The sequence below is a fragment of the Hemiscyllium ocellatum genome, chromosome 11, assembly GCF_020745735.1.
Source record: "Hemiscyllium ocellatum isolate sHemOce1 chromosome 11, sHemOce1.pat.X.cur, whole genome shotgun sequence".
In the NCBI taxonomy this organism is placed as follows: domain Eukaryota; kingdom Metazoa; phylum Chordata; class Chondrichthyes; order Orectolobiformes; family Hemiscylliidae; genus Hemiscyllium; species Hemiscyllium ocellatum.
Window position 1 is genome coordinate 42,247,861 of NC_083411.1, and position 12,002 is coordinate 42,259,862.

A 12,002-nucleotide genomic window follows, 5' to 3' on the forward strand; every position below is an offset into this window, starting at 1 on the left:
ATGGATTCCCTGCATGAGGCTGTGTCTGTAGTGATGGATTCACTGTATGAGGCAGTGTCTGTACTGATGGATAACCTGTCTGAGGCAGTGCCTGTACCGATGGATTCCCTGTCTGAGGCAGAGTCAGTAAGAATGGATTCCCTGTCTGAGGTAGTGCCAGTGCTGATGGATTCCCTGTCTGAGGCAGCGCCTGTACTGATGGATTCCATGTCTGAGGCAGTGTCTGTACTGATGGATTCCCTGTCTGTCGCAGTGACAGTACCGATGGATTTCCTGTCTGAGGTAGGGTCAGTGCTGATGGATTCCCTGTCTGAGGCAGTGCCTGCACCAATGGATTCCCTGTCTGAGGCAGTGTCTGTACTGATGGATACCCTGACTGAGGCAGTGTCTGTACCGATGGAATCCTTGTCTGAGGCAGTGCCTGTACTGATGGATTCCCTGTCTGAGGCAGTGTCTGTACAGATGGATTCCCTGTCTGAGGCAGTGTCTGTACCAATGGATTCCCTGTCTGTCGCAGTGTCTGTAGAGATAGATTCCCTCTATGAGGCAGTGCCAGTACTGATGGTTACCCTGTCTGAGGCAGTGTCTGTACTGCTGGATTCCCTGCCTGAGGCAATGTCTGTACCACTGGATTCCCTGTCTGAGGCAGTGACAGTGCTGATGGATTCCCTGTCTGAGGCAGTCTCTGTACCGAGGGATTCCCTGTCTGAGGCAGTATCAGTGCCTATGGATTCCCTGCCTGAGGCAGTGTCTGAACAGATGGATTCCCTGTCTGAGGCAGTGCCTGTACTGATGGATTCCCTGTCTGAGGCAGTGTCAGTACCGATGTATTCCCTGTCTGAGGCAGTGTCAATGCTGATGGGTTCCCTGTCTTAGGTAGTGTCTGTACCGCTGGATTCCCTGTCTGAGGCAGTGTCTATACTGATGGATTCCCTGTCTGAGGCAGTGTCTGTACTGATGGATTCCCTGTCTGAGGTAGTGTCTGTACTGATGGACTCCCAGACAGAGGCAGTGTCGGAACTGTTGGATTCCCAGTCTGAGGCAGTGTCAGTACCGATGAATTTCCTGTCTGAGGCAGTGTCAGTGCTGATGGATTCCCTGTCTGAGGCGGTGCCTGCACCAATGGATTCCCTGTCTGAGGCAGTGTCTGTACCGATGGAATCCCTGTCTGAGGCAGTGCCTGTACTGATGGATTCCCTGTCTGAGGCAGGGTCTTAACCGATGGATTCCCTGTCTGAGGTACTGACTGTACTGATGGATTCCCTGTCTGAGGCAGTGTCTTTACCGATGGATTTCCTGTCTGAGGCAGTGTCAGTGCTGATGGATTCCCTGTCTGAGGCAGTGCCTGCACCAATGGATACCCTGTCTGAGGCAGTGTCTGTACCAATGGAATCCTTGTCTGAGGCAGTGCCTGTACTAATGGATTCCCTGTCTGAGGCAGAGTCAGTACCGATGGATTCCCTGTCTGAGGTAGTGCCAGTGCTGATTGATTCCCTGTCTGAGGCAGTGTCAGTACCGATGGATTCCCTGTCTGAGGTACTGTCTGTACCGATGGATTCCCTGTCTTAGGCAGTGTCAGTACTGATGGATTCCATGTCTGAGGCAGTGTCTGTACTGATGGATTCCCTGTCTGTGGCACTGTCAGTACCGATGGATTCCTTGTCTGAGGCAGTGTCAGTGCTGATGGATTCCCTGTCTAAGGCAGTGTCTGTACTGATAGATTCCCTGTCTGAGGCAGTGTCTGTACTGATGGATTCCATGTCTGAGGCAGTGTCTGTAGTGATGGATTCCCTGTCTGTCGCTGTGCCAGTGCTGATGGATTCTTTGTCTGAGGCAGTGTCAGTGCTGATGGATTCCCTGCCTGAGGCAGTGTCTGTACTGATGGATTCCCTGTCTGAGGCAGTGTCAGTGCAGATGGACTCCCTGTCAGAGGCAGTGTCTGTACCGATGGATTCCCTCTCTGAGTCAGTGTCTGTACTGATGGATTCCCTGTCTGAGGCAGTGTCTGTAGTGATAGATTCCCTCTATGAGGCAGTGCCTGTACTGATGGATACCCTGTCTGAGGCAGAGTCTGTACTGATGGATTCCCTGTCTGAGGCAGTGTCTGAACTGATGGATTCCCTGTCTGGGGCAGTGTCTGTACTGATGGATTCTCTGCCTGAGGCAGTGTCAGAACTGTTGGATACCCTGCCTGAGGCAGTGTCAGTACTGCTGGATTTCCTGTCTGCGGCAGTGTCAGTGCTGATGGATTCCCTGTCAGAGGCAGTGCCTGTACTGATGAATTCCCTGTCTGAGGCAGTATCTGTACTGATGGATTCCCTGTCTGAGGCAGTGTCAGTGCTGATGGAATCCCTGTATGAGGCAGTGCCTGTACTGATGAATTCCCTGTCTGAGGCAGTGTCTGTACTGATGGATTCCCTGACTGAGGCAGTGTCAGTACCGATGGAATCCCTGTCTGAGGTACTGTCTGTACTGATGGATTCCCTGCCTGAGGCAGTGTCGGAACTGTTGGATTCCCTGTCTGAGGCAGTGTCAGTACCGATGGATTTCCTGTCTGAGGTAGTGTCAGTGCTGATGGATTCCCTGTCTGAGGCAGTGCCTGCACCAATGGATTCCCTGTCTGAGGCAGTGTCTATACTGATGGATACCCTGACTGAGGCAGTGTCTGTACCGATGGAATCCTTGTCTGAGGCAGTGCCTGTACCGATGGATTCCCTGTCTGAGGCAGAGTCAGTAAGAATGGATTCCCTGTCTGAGGTAGTGCCAGTGCTGATGGATTCCCTGTCTGAGGCAGCGCCTGTACTGATGGATTCCATGTCTGAGGCAGTGTCTGTACTGATGGATTCCCTGTCTGTCGCAGTGACAGTACCGATGGATTTCCTGTCTGAGGTAGGGTCAGTGCTGATGGATTCCCTGTCTGAGGCAGTGCCTGCACCAATGGATTCCCTGTCTGAGGCAGTGTCTGTACTGATGGATACCCTGACTGAGGCAGTGTCTGTACCGATGGAATCCTTGTCTGAGGCAGTGCCTGTACTGATGGATTCCCTGTCTGAGGCAGAGTCAGTACCAATGGATTCCCTGTCTGAGGTAGTGCCAGTGCTGATGGATTCCCTGTCTGAGGCAGCGCCTGTACTGATGGATTCCATGTCTGAGGCAGTGTCTGTACTGATGGATTCCCTGTCTGTCGCAGTGTCAGTGCTGATGGATTCCCTGTCTGAGGCAGTGTCAGTGCTGATGGATTCCCTGTCTGAGGCAGTGTCTGGACTGATAGATTCCCTGTCTGAGGCAGTGTCTGTACTGATGGATTCCCTGTCTGAGGCAGTGTCAGTGCAGATGGACTCCCTGTCTGAGGCAGTGTCTGCACCGATGGATTCCCTGTCTGAGTCAGTGTCTGTACTGATGGATTCCCTGTCTGAGGCAGTGTCTGTAGTGATAGATTCCCTGTATGAGGCAGTGCCTGTACTGATGGATACACTGTCTGAGGCAGTGTCTGTAGTGATGGATTCCCTGCCTGAGGCAGTGACATGCTGTTGGATTCCCTGCCTGAGGCAGAGTCTGAACTGATTGATTCCCTGTCTGAGGCAGTGTCAGTGCCGATGGATTCCCTGTCTGAGGCAGTGTCTGTACTAATGGATTCCCTGTCTGAGGCAGTGTCTGTCCTGATGGATTCCCTGCCTGAGGCAGTGTCAGTACCGATGGAATCCCTGTCTGAGGCAGTGTCAGTGCTGATGGATTCCCTGTCTGAGGCAGTGTCTGTACCGATGGATTCCCCGTCTGAGGCAGTGTCTGTACCGATGGATTCCCTGTCTGAGGCAGTGTCTGTACTGATGGATTCCCTGTCTGAGGCAGTGTCTGTACCGATGGATTCCCTGTCTGAGGCAGTGTCAGGACTGATGGATTCCCTGTCTGAAGCAGTGTCTGTAGTGATCGATTCCCTGTATGAGGCAGTGCCTGTACTGATGGATACCCTGTCTGAGGCAGTGTCTGTACTGATGGATTCCCTGTCTGGGGCAGTGTCTGTACTGATGGATCCCCTGTCAGAGGCAGTGACAGTGCTGGTGGATTCCCTGCCTGAGGCAGTATCTGTACAGATGGATTCCCTGTCTGAGGCAGTGTCTGTACTAATGGATTTCCTGTCTGAGGCAGTGTCTGTCCTGATGGATTCCCTGCCTGAGGCAGTGTCGGAACTGATGGATTCCCTGTCTGAGGCAGTGTCAGTACCGATGGATTCCCTGTCTGAGGCACTGTCAGTGCTGATGGATTCCCTGTCTAAGGCAGTGTCTGTACCGATGGATTCCCAGTCTGAGGCAGTGTCTGTACTGATGGATTCCCTGTCTGAGGCAGTGTCTGTACTGATGGATTCCCTGTCTGAGGTAATGTCTGTACTGATAGATTCCCTGCCTGAGGCAGTGTTGGAAGTGTTGGATTCCCTGTCTGAGGCAGTGTCAGTCCTGCTGGATTCCCTGTCTGAGGCAGTGCCTGTACTGATGGATTCCCTGTCTGAGGCAGTGTCTGTACCGATGGATTCCCTGTCTGAGGCAGTGTCAGTACCGATGGATTCCCTGTCTGAGGCAATGTCAGTGCTGATGGATTCCCTGTCTGAGGCAGGGTCAGTGCTGATTGATTCCCTGTCTGAGGCAGTGTCTGTAGTGATGGATTCACTGTATGAGGCAGTGTCTGTACTGATGGATAACCTGTCTGAGGCAGTGCCTGTACCGATGGATTCCCTGTCTGAGGCAGAGTCAGTAAGAATGGATTCCCTGTCTGAGGTAGTGCCAGTGCTGATGGATTCCCTGTCTGAGGCAGCGCCTGTACTGATGGATTCCATGTCTGAGGCAGTGTCTGTACTGATGGATTCCCTGTCTGTCGCAGTGACTGTACCGATGGATTTCCTGTCTGAGGTAGGGTCAGTGCTGATGGATTCCCTGTCTGAGGCAGTGCCTGCACCAATGGATTCCCTGTCTGAGGCAGTGTCTGTACTGATGGATACCCTGACTGAGGCAGTGTCTGTACCGATGGAATCCTTGTCTGAGGCAGTGCCTGTACTGATGGATTCCCTGTCTGAGGCAGTGTCTGTACAGATGGATTCCCTGTCTGAGGCAGTGTCTGTACCAATGGATTCCCTGTCTGTCGCAGTGTCTGTAGAGATAGATTCCCTCTATGAGGCAGTGCCAGTACTGATGGTTACCCTGTCTGAGGCAGTGTCTGTACTGATGGATTCCCTGTCTGAGGTAATGTCTGTACTGATAGATTCCCTGCCTGAGGCAGTGTTGGAAGTGTTGGATTCCCTGTCTGAGGCAGTGTCAGTCCTGCTGGATTCCCTGTCTGAGGCAGTGCCTGTACTGATGGATTCCCTGTCTGAGGCAGTGTCTGTACCGATGGATTCCCTGTCTGAGGCAGTGTCAGTACCGATGGATTCCCTGTCTGAGGCAATGTCAGTGCTGATGGATTCCCTGTCTGAGGCAGTGTCTATACTGATGGATTCCCTGTCTGAGGCAGTGTCTGTACTGATGGATTCCCTGTCTGAGGTAGTGTCTGTACTGATGGACTCCCAGACAGAGGCAGTGTCGGAACTGTTGGATTCCCAGTCTGAGGCAGTGTCAGTACCGATGAATTTCCTGTCTGAGGCAGTGTCAGTGCTGATGGATTCCCTGTCTGAGGCGGTGCCTGCACCAATGGATTCCCTGTCTGAGGCAGTGTCTGTACCGATGGAATCCCTGTCTGAGGCAGTGCCTGTACTGATGGATTCCCTGTCTGAGGCAGGGTCTTAACCGATGGATTCCCTGTCTGAGGTACTGACTGTACTGATGGATTCCCTGTCTGAGGCAATGTCTTTACCGATGGATTTCCTGTCTGAGGCAGTGTCAGTGCTGATGGATTCCCTGTCTGAGGCAGTGCCTGCACCAATGGATACCCTGTCTGAGGCAGTGTCTGTACCAATGGAATCCTTGTCTGAGGCAGTGCCTGTACTAATGGATTCCCTGTCTGAGGCAGAGTCAGTACCGATGGATTCCCTGTCTGAGGTAGTGCCAGTGCTGATTGATTCCCTGTCTGAGGCAGTGTCAGTACCGATGGATTCCCTGTCTGAGGTACTGTCTGTACCGATGGATTCCCTGTCTTAGGCAGTGTCAGTACTGATGGATTCCATGTCTGAGGCAGTGTCTGTACTGATGGATTCCCTGTCTGTGGCACTGTCAGTACCGATGGATTCCTTGTCTGAGGCAGTGTCAGTGCTGATGGATTCCCTGTCTAAGGCAGTGTCTGTACTGATAGATTCCCTGTCTGAGGCAGTGTCTGTACTGATGGATTCCATGTCTGAGGCAGTGTCTGTAGTGATGGATTCCCTGTCTGTCGCTGTGCCAGTGCTGATGGATTCTTTGTCTGAGGCAGTGTCAGTGCTGATGGATTCCCGGCCTGAGGCAGTGTCTGTACTGATAGATTCCCTGTCTGAGGCAGTGCCTGTACTGATGGATTCCCTGTCTGAGGCAGTGTCAGTGCAGATGGACTCCCTGTCAGAGGCAGTGTCTGTACCGATGGATTCCCTCTCTGAGTCAGTGTCTGTACTGATGGATTCCCTGTCTGAGGCAGTGTCTGTAGTGATAGATTCCCTCTATGAGGCAGTGCCTGTACTGATGGATACCCTGTCTGAGGCAGAGTCTGTACTGATGGATTCCCTGTCTGAGGCAGTGTCTGAACTGATGGATTCCCTGTCTGGGGTAGTGTCTGTACTGATGGATTCTCTGCCTGAGGCAGTGTCAGAACTGTTGGATACCCTGCCTGAGGCAGTGTCAGTACTGCTGGATTTCCTGTCTGCGGCAGTGTCAGTGCTGATGGATTCCCTGTCTGAGGCAGTGTCGGAACTGATGGATTCCCTGCATGAGGCTGTGTCTGTAGTGATGGATTCACTGTATGAGGCAGTGTCTGTACTGATGGATAACCTGTCTGAGGCAGTGCCTGTACCGATGGATTCCCTGTCTGAGGCAGAGTCAGTAAGAATGGATTCCCTGTCTGAGGTAGTGCCAGTGCTGATGGATTCCCTGTCTGAGGCAGCGCCTGTACTGATGGATTCCATGTCTGAGGCAGTGTCTGTACTGATGGATTCCCTGTCTGTCGCAGTGACAGTACCGATGGATTTCCTGTCTGAGGTAGGGTCAGTGCTGATGGATTCCCTGTCTGAGGCAGTGTCTGTACCGATGGATTCCCTGCCTGAGGCAGTGTCAGTGCTAATGGATTCCCTGTCTGAGGCAGTGTCGGAGCTGATGGATTCCCTGCATGAGGCTGTGTCTGTAGTGATGGATTCACTGTATGAGGCAGTGTCTGTACTGATGGATAACCTGTCTGAGGCAGTACCTGTACCGATGGATTCCCTGTCTGAGGCAGAGTCAGTAAGAATGGATTCCCTGTCTGAGGTAGTGCCAGTGCTGATGGATTCCCTGTCTGAGGCAGCGCCTGTACTGATGGATTCCATGTCTGAGGCAGTGCCTGTACTGATGGATTCCCTGTCTGAGGCAGTGTCTGTACAGATGGATTCACTGTCTGAGGCAGTGTCTGTACCAATGGATTCCCTGTCTGTCGCAGTGTCTGTAGAGATAGATTCCCTCTATGAGGCAGTGCCAGTACTGATGGTTACCCTGTCTGAGGCAGTGTCTGTACTGATGGATTCCCTGCCTGAGGCAATGTCTGTACCACTGGATTCCCTGTCTGAGGCAGTGACAGTGCTGATGGATTCCCTGTCTGAGGCAGTCTCTGTACCGAGGGATTCCCTGTCTGAGGCAGCATCAGTGCCTATGGATTCCCTGCCTGAGGCAGTGTCTGAACAGATGGATTCCCTGTCTGAGGCAGTGCCTGTACTGATGGATTCCCTGTCTGAGGCAGTGTCAGTACCGATGGATTCCCTGTCTGAGGCAGTGTCAATGCTGATGGGTTCCCTGTCTTAGGCAGTGTCTGTACCGATGGATTCCCTGTCTGAGGCAGTGTCTATACTGATGGATTCCCTGTCTGAGGCAGTGTCTGTACTGATGGACTCCCAGACAGAGGCAGTGTCGGTACTGTTGGATTCCCAGTCTGAGGCAGTGTCAGTACCGATGAATTTCCTGTCTGAGGCAGTGTCAGTGCTGATGGATTCCCTGTCTGAGGCGGTGCCTGCACCAATGGATTCCCTGTCTGAGGCAGTGTCTGTACCGATGGATTCCCTGTCTGAGGCAGTGCCTGTACTGATGGATTCCCTGTCTGAGGCAGTGTCTTAACCGATGGATTCCCTGTCTGAGGTACTGACTGTACTGATGGATTCCCTGTCTGAGGCAGTGTCTTTACCGATGGATTTCCTGTCTGAGGCAGTGTCAGTGCTGATGGATTCCCTGTCTGAGGCAGTGCCTGCACCAATGGATTCCCTGTCTGAGGCAGTGTCTGTACCAATGGAATCCTTGTCTGAGGCAGTGCCTGTACTAATGGATTCCCTGTCTGAGGCAGAGTCAGTACCGATGGATTCCCTGTCTGAGGTAGTGCCAGTGCTGATTGATTCCCTGTCTGAGGCAGTGTCAGTACCGATGGATTCCCTGTCTGAGGTACTGTCTGTACCGATGGATTCCCTGTCTTAGGCAGTGTCAGTACTGATGGATTCCCTGTCTGAGGCAGTGTCTGTACTGATGGATTCCCTGTCTGAGGCAGTGTCAGTACCGATGGATTCCTTGTCTGAGGCAGTGTCAGTGCTGATGGATTCCCTGTCTAAGGCAGTGTCTGTACTGATAGATACCCTGTCTGAGGCAGTGTCGGAACTGTTGGATTCCCTGTCTGAGGCAGTGTCAGTACCGATGGATTCCCTGTCTGAGGTACTGTCTGTACTGATGGATTCCCTGCCTGAGGCAGTGTCGGAACTGTTGGATTCCCTGTCTGAGGCAGTGTCAGTACCGATGGATTTCCTGTCTGAGGTAGTGTCAGTGCTGATGGATTCCCTGTCTGAGGCAGTGCCTGCACCAATGGATTCCCTGTCTGAGGCAGTGTCTATACTGATGGATACCCTGACTGAGGCAGTGTCTGTACCGATGGAATCCTTGTCTGAGGCAGTGCCTGTACCGATGGATTCCCTGTCTGAGGCAGAGTCAGTAAGAATGGATTCCCTGTCTGAGGTAGTGCCAGTGCTGATGGATTCCCTGTCTGAGGCAGCGCCTGTACTGATGGATTCCATGTCTGAGGCAGTGTCTGTACTGATGGATTCCCTGTCTGTCGCAGTGACAGTACCGATGGATTTCCTGTCTGAGGTAGTGTCAGTGCTGATGGATTCCCTGTCTGAGGCAGTGCCTGCACCAATGGATTCCCTGTCTGAGGCAGTGTCTGTACTGATGGATACCCTGACTGAGGCAGTGTCTGTACCGATGGAATCCTTGTCTGAGGCAGTGCCTGTACTGATGGATTCCCTGTCTGAGGCAGAGTCAGTACCAATGGATTCCCTGTCTGAGGTAGTGCCAGTGCTGATGGATTCCCTGTCTGAGGCAGCGCCTGTACTGATGGATTCCATGTCTGAGGCAGTGTCTGTACTGATGGATTCCCTGTCTGTCGCAGTGTCAGTGCTGATGGATTCCCTGTCTGAGGCAGTGTCAGTGCTGATGGATTCCCTGTCTGAGGCAGTGTCTGGACTGATAGATTCCCTGTCTGAGGCAGTGTCTGTACTGATGGATTCCCTGTCTGAGGCAGTGTCAGTGCAGATGGACTCCCTGTCTGAGGCAGTGTCTGCACCGATGGATTCCCTGTCTGAGTCAGTGTCTGTACTGATGGATTCCCTGTCTGAGGCAGTGTCTGTAGTGATAGATTCCCTGTATGAGGCAGTGCCTGTACTGATGGATACACTGTCTGAGGCAGTGTCTGTAGTGATGGATTCCCTGCCTGAGGCAGTGACATTGCTGTTGGATTCCCTGCCTGAGGCAGAGTCTGAACTGATTGATTCCCTGTCTGAGGCAGTGTCAGTGCCGATGGATTCCCTGTCTGAGGCAGTGTCTGTACTAATGGATTCCCTGTCTGAGGCAGTGTCTGTCCTGATGGATTCCCTGCCTGAGGCAGTGTCAGTACCGATGGAATCCCTGTCTGAGGCAGTGTCAGTGCTGATGGATTCCCTGTCTAAGGCAGTATCTGTACCGATGGATTCCCCGTCTGAGGCAGTGTCTGTACCGATGGATTCCCCGTCTGAGGCAGTGTCTGTACTGATGTATTCCCTGTCTGAGGCAGTGTCTGTACCGATGGATTCCCTGTCTGAGGCAGTGTCAGGACTGATGGATTCCCTGTCTGAAGCAGTGTCTGTAGTGATCGATTCCCTGTATGAGGCAGTGCCTGTACTGATGGATACCCTGTCTGAGGCAGTGTCTGTACTGATGGATTCCCTGTCTGGGGCAGTGTCTGTACTGATGGATCCCCTGTCAGAGGCAGTGACAGTGCTGGTGGATTCCCTGCCTGAGGCAGTATCTGTACAGATGGATTCCCTGTCTGAGGCAGTGTCTGTACTAATGGATTTCCTGTCTGAGGCAGTGTCTGTCCTGATGGATTCCCTGCCTGAGGCAGTGTCGGAACTGATGGATTCCCTGTCTGAGGCAGTGTCAGTACCGATGGATTCCCTGTCTGAGGCACTGTCAGTGCTGATGGATTCCCTGTCTAAGGCAGTGTCTGTACCGATGGATTCCCAGTCTGAGGCAGTGTCTGTACTGATGGATTCCCTGTCTGAGGCAGTGTCTGTACTGATGGATTCCCTGTCTGAGGTAATGTCTGTACTGATGGATTCCCTGCCTGAGGCAGTGTTGGAAGTGTTGGATTCCCTGTCTGAGGCAGTGTCAGTCCTGCTGGATTCCCTGTCTGAGGCAGTGCCTGTACTGATGGATTCCCTGTCTGAGGCAGTGTCTGTACCGATGGATTCCCTGTCTGAGGCAGTGTCAGTACCGATGGATTCCCTGTCTGAGGCAATGTCAGTGCTGATGGATTCCCTGTCTGAGGCAGGGTCAGTGCTGATTGATTCCCTGTCTGAGGCAGTGTCTGTACTGATGGATTCCCTGCCTGAGGCAGTGTCAGTGCTAATGGATTCCCTGTCTGAGGCAGTGTCGGAGCTGATGGATTCCCTGCATGAGGCAGTGTCTGTAGTGATGGATTCACTGTATGAGGCAGTGTCTGTACTGATGGATAACCTGTCTGAGGCAGTGCCTGTACCGATGGATTCCCTGTCTGAGGCAGAGTCAGTAAGAATGGATTCCCTGTCTGAGGTAGTGCCAGTGCTGATGGATTCCCTGTCTGAGGCAGCGCCTGTACTGATGGATTCCATGTCTGAGGCAGTGTCTGTACTGATGGATTCCCTGTCTGTCGCAGTGACAGTACCGATGGATTTCCTGTCTGAGGTAGGGTCAGTGCTGATGGATTCCCTGTCTGAGGCAGTGCCTGCACCAATGGATTCCCTGTCTGAGGCAGTGTCTGTACTGATGGATACCCTGACTGAGGCAGTGTCTGTACCGATGGAATCCTTGTCTGAGGCAGTGCCTGTACTGATGGATTCCCTGTCTGAGGCAGTGTCTGTACAGATGGATTCCCTGTCTGAGGCAGTGTCTGTACCAATGGATTCCCTGTCTGTCGCAGTGTCTGTAGAGATAGATTCCCTCTATGAGGCAGTGCCAGTACTGATGGTTACCCTGTCTGAGGCAGTGTCTGTACTGATGGATTCCCTGTCTGAGGCAATGTCTGTACTGATGGATTCCCTGCCTGAGGCAGTGTTGGAAGTGTTGGATTCCCTGTCTGAGGCAGTGTCAGTCCTGATGGATTCCCTGTCTGAGGCAGTGCCTGTACTGATGGATTCCCTGTCTGAGGCAGTGTCTGTACCGATGGATTCCCTGTCTGAGGCAGTGTCAGTGCTGATGGATTCCCTGTCTGAGGCAGTGTCTGTACCGATGGATTCCCTGTCTGAGGCAGTGTCAGTGCTGATGGATTCCCTGTCTGAGGCAGGGTCAGTGCTGATTGATTCCCTGTCTGAGGCAGTG